Source organism: Macrobrachium nipponense, chromosome 3 (genome assembly GCF_015104395.2).
Source record: "Macrobrachium nipponense isolate FS-2020 chromosome 3, ASM1510439v2, whole genome shotgun sequence".
NCBI classification, from domain to species: Eukaryota; Metazoa; Arthropoda; class Malacostraca; order Decapoda; family Palaemonidae; genus Macrobrachium; species Macrobrachium nipponense.
The window spans coordinates 405,241-410,240 of NC_087202.1; positions in this window are offsets into that span (position 1 = coordinate 405,241).

Here is a 5,000-nt window from a genome sequence, read left to right on the forward strand (position 1 = left end):
CAAATGTTTCTAACGTTTTCGTACATCTGGCCGCCAAAAACCATAGAGGAACGACTGCGGATAAGTGAATTATATACATATTTTTTTTTTTTGCTTTTTTGTTTTTGCTAGCACTTTTCATTGATTTCAGTCTATTATTAGTATTTTGAATTTCTTTAATAACCGTATGCCAGAAATGAATGTAACCTTTACTGTTTGCATGCTTTAATGTTTGCATGCTAAGAATGGCAAAATCATCGTTGCCACACATTAGTGGAGGCTTCACACATAGCCCCGTTTCATTATTATAAACCGTTTCCATGAATTCTAGTTGTCATAGTAATGCAATAATGATAAAATTGCTTTAATATTTGTATATATACTTCCAATTCATAGCCTAATTTCACCAATTTCAACGTTTTGTGTGTAGTCTTATACCCAGTTTGGAGGGTCAACACATACCAAATGGCAACACAGAGAGAGAGAGAGACGAGAGAGAGAGAGAGAGAGAGAGAGGAAGGTGAAGGAACGAAGAAGGAAAGGGGTGGCGGTGGAGGTGGGAAGGGTAGGTGGAGCTTTATATGCGTGTTCGTATCCAGTTTCTGCATAATGGAGTTTTTGTCTCTTGGTACAAGGACAAGTGTCGTTATTCTTTACGATTAGTGATTCACGATACCCTTATAAATTACGGCACTCGGTGTAATGCACTATAGCAAAATCTCGTTCTGATACAAGTGTTCGTTACAGAAATAGGTATTGCCCAAAAACGTGCTTGCACTGTCTCTGAAACCCATAGTAGGTATGCTGCTTAGTTGTCAATCAAGTTTTTTGTAATCAAGTATTTTTTACAAGCTAGCTATTGAATAAATTTGTATTTTTCTCAATCAAAACATATGCCCCTCAATGGTAACTTTCCTCTTTTAACGACTTTCTGGTCATTGCAAATTCGGCCCCATAATTTCTTATGGTGCGAAAACAGATGCGCAGGGACCAAAACGATTGCGTCACACTACGCGATAATCCGGCAGTAAAACATCTTCATATATCCAAAAAGTAAATAATAAAAAGATATATCTGCGCATTACGAATATACCAATTACATGAAAAGCTGATAATCTGCATGAATAACTGGTAAACTGTTCTGCAAGAAAGTTGAGTAAAGCAATTATTTACAATAGGTACGAAAGTCAAGATGTCGTGACGTCATAATAATACAGGACTTAAAAAGAACGTTCTAATTCCAAAAAATAATTACTTAAATTTGAGTCAGAATCGAGTTACTTTTTCAATAACGAATATTTTCAAATCATCATAAATATGTAAAGTATTGATGTTTTACTATTTATTTAAAAAATTATCGAAGTGCACTCTTCGTCGTCGTCTTCTACAAAACAGTTGTTTACTCGATGAGGAAAAGTTTTCCGATTATTGTGATGAAAGTGCCCCAGCGTCTGTGGGTACAAGCATGGCCACCGAGAGAGAAGGCCGGCTCGATGGGGGCGCGAAGCAGGGAAGGTAGTCCGATGGTTGTGCTTTAATCCGCATCTCGGATAAACTTTCTTAAACATTTGTGATGCCCTCCTGACTTCCTATGGTATAATTGATAATCACTCATAGGAAATAGAAGAAATTACTTGTGGTTGATATATAAAAAGAATTAATTTATGGATGATAAATAAAAGAAGTAGTTTAAGGACGATAGAATTATAATGCTAGTAAAAAAAAATAGTACATCAAGAGTTATATACATGTAAGTAAACAAAAAAGAAGCAGTGACTTTACAAAGAATAATCATAATCATAAATTGGTGCTATAAATATGGAATAACAAAAATAAAAAAAATAATGATAATTTACTCTCTAAATTATTATTTGAAATGCTGGAAGTATTATTTTTTCGTAACAGTCTCCAACTTTCTTTTTTTGGTTAAGTTTTTTCTTGCTACAATCGAGTTATTTTCCTGACAACAATAATTATTCTTCATTAATACTTTGTAGAAGCCCATATCATCATTTTCTCTATTTGTTCAGTGCTGTGTCCTGAGTCGCAAAATTCATTTGGAAACAGAGCCTCATCGTCTACAAGAATATATATATGAGTGCTGAGGCAAAACAAAATTTCTCTGGTCATTACAAGTTCTGAATTGAGGTATTTGTGTTAATTTATTGATTATTATATAACAATACATAACAATATTTGCTGCCGTATCATGAGGATATAATAAAGAGCCCCTACTAATTCCCTAAAGATATCTGTGATTTTTCTGGAAAGATCTCTCATCATGCGCTCCAGTGATCATTTCTTTGCAAGAATTACATTTCCCTTTTTTGTAAACAATATCAACAGTAGCCTGCTAAATATGTGATTATTGAAAATACCCCTTTGCAATTGTCAATATCGTTCTGTGTTACTTGCAAAGATATGTCACGCAGAGTACCTTTTACAGTATGAGTGGTTTCTAAATCATTCCAATTAATTTCGTCGTTAATGGCTACATGTACTGCTCTGTCATGGAATGGTAATTTTTGTTTAAGAACAGACATCATCCTCAGCTTCTTTTCACATTCAAACACCTGCCATACAGAAATATTGTAGTGGCCACCTCCAAGCTGTCGATATTGCCCAAACCTAGACTCGAGATTGTCAGTTTGAAACCCTGTCAACACATACTCCATATGAAACTCAGTCAGGCAGTACTTGTTACCTCTAACATCGCATTGGTTGTATGTTTCAATGCTGTGAACGTCTCTTTTGTTAATGTCCACCGAATTCTTTAGTTTCATCCCAAATTTCCAGCCAAGCATAAAAATCTTTCAGATACTGAAACCTTTGCGTCGTCGCTATTATTAGTCATGGGGGTGGCATATTCGTGATTCAGTCTTTTTCCCTTTTCAAATGGACTTTTTTTACATTCATTATTGTCCACCAAGTATAAAAAATCTTTATATATTCAGAGATATGTGCAAAATAAGGTAAGCAGTGATTTTTACCACAGTTAGCAATGCCTGAATCACATATTCATTAAATATCTGTAATACTAAATTAACATTTTGTTTTTCAAAGCTTGAGGGAGACAATGCTTTTAACAAGAGCTTATATGAATGTTTCAAAAGTGAGCCATCCTCTACTTTTTGAAGTTTCTTCAAAGTACTAAAAGGTGCATAGTAAAGTTGTGTTTGTACGATATTTTCAATGGAGAAGGGAGGAAACTTCATTGTTTGGTTCGTATCTTTTTGGGCTACCCAGTTATTTCTTATACATTTCAACAAATGTACGGAATCATACATAAAGAAGAGAGGCCTACCACTCTGACTAGGATGATGATACACAATTGATAATTTTGGTGGGTGGGCAAAAAATTACATAGCTTTTCCATTAATGGCATTGTTATCGGTCACAACACAGAATACTGTAAAGCCTATTTCTTCCAATCCAATGATTATTTTCTTCAATATATTATGCAAAGTTTGGGCTTTCATACACTTAGTAGGAATAATATGCACAACGTCCTTGAATTTTGACCGTACGCTATTTAACATAAAAACAAATGCGCTTGTTGCAGCCTCGCTGCTATCAAAGGCTGAGCCAACAATATTTCCCCCTTTATAATCAAAATATGGTTTAAGATGAATTTCATCACCCATCAGGATCACTACTTTGTCATCGGGCAATAATGATTTATACTTATTTTTGATGTACATTCAACGAAATTTGTATCATCTTGTTCCGTGGCCGGACTGAATTTTTTGAAACAAACACTCTTTTTATAGTTGAGTAGCTAGGTAATATAAGAAACATTTCTTATCTCTCAAGAGCCTGTATCCCTGGGGAGAACAATTATAGAAGACAGAGGAAAATATCACTAAACTCAGATGAATAATCCAACTTATTAAGAGTCATTAAATGCAGTTGTTCACAAACAAATTTCAGTACGGTAGAATGTTTGAATGATGGTTCATCTAAAAGAATGGATAAAAATGAAATCACCAACTGAATACACTAATGCTGTTGCAAGTTTTTGAATTTCTTTTATAGCTATCCGCTCTACTTAAGTTATCCAATATCTTTTCAAGTGTATTAGTACCATGAACTTCTACGGGAATCCTGAAGTCCCCTAATCGATTTACTTCAGTGTCTTGAACGAAAGCTTGCACTTCGCAGTTATTCTTTATCATTAGGGATAAAATTATTTTTGGGTACGGGAATTGCGCAACACGACAAATTGAAAGTCCCTCATAATTTTTATCAAAGTCCAATACTGAGTATCTAAAAACTGTAGCTTCCCAACAAGTTCATCAACAGAACTGAATAGCTTTAGAATTTGTATACAAAATGTCTACTGCAACACTCTCTGCTATTTGACAGGACCTGCATCCGCTGATTGCTCCTTCCTTGCTCTCTTCGAATCTGGAGATTCTCTTCGATGGCGATGGCCCGGACAGATACGAGGGACAGTTAGGTAACTGAGATGGAATGGCACCTTCACGAAGTTGTGGTATTTTCAGTTTTGTAGTTGAGGTTGTGCCAGTACTTTTGTCATAACAGGATTTTTCCCACACATAACATCCTCTGGCACGAAATGTAAACTGCAAACCTGAAAACAGATTTGCAGTATATTAAAACTATTGCCATTAACGAATATTGAAGTGTCCGAATATCACAATAAATACATCATGGTGATTAATGCAAATGTAGCTGTATGTTCATGATCCTCCTAAGCTACGTATATTGATTTTATTAGCAAAACACTACACCAATATTCCACAAACGATATTATAATTTCAATAGTAATGAGGTAAATGTCAAGTGTATTTTGTATACTCACTTTGCTATATTTGGTCGGGGTGTAGCTTTCTCGTTTTATGGCTCGTATCCATCTTGCTGCGAGTTCTTCATTCTTGGGGAAAGAAAATATGTTGACCTTGGGCCCTGTCTCGTAATTCCCCTTGCAATTTGGAACAACACAATGATAAGGCATCGTCGCAGAAACACTCACAAACTTATGTTCACTATCAATATCC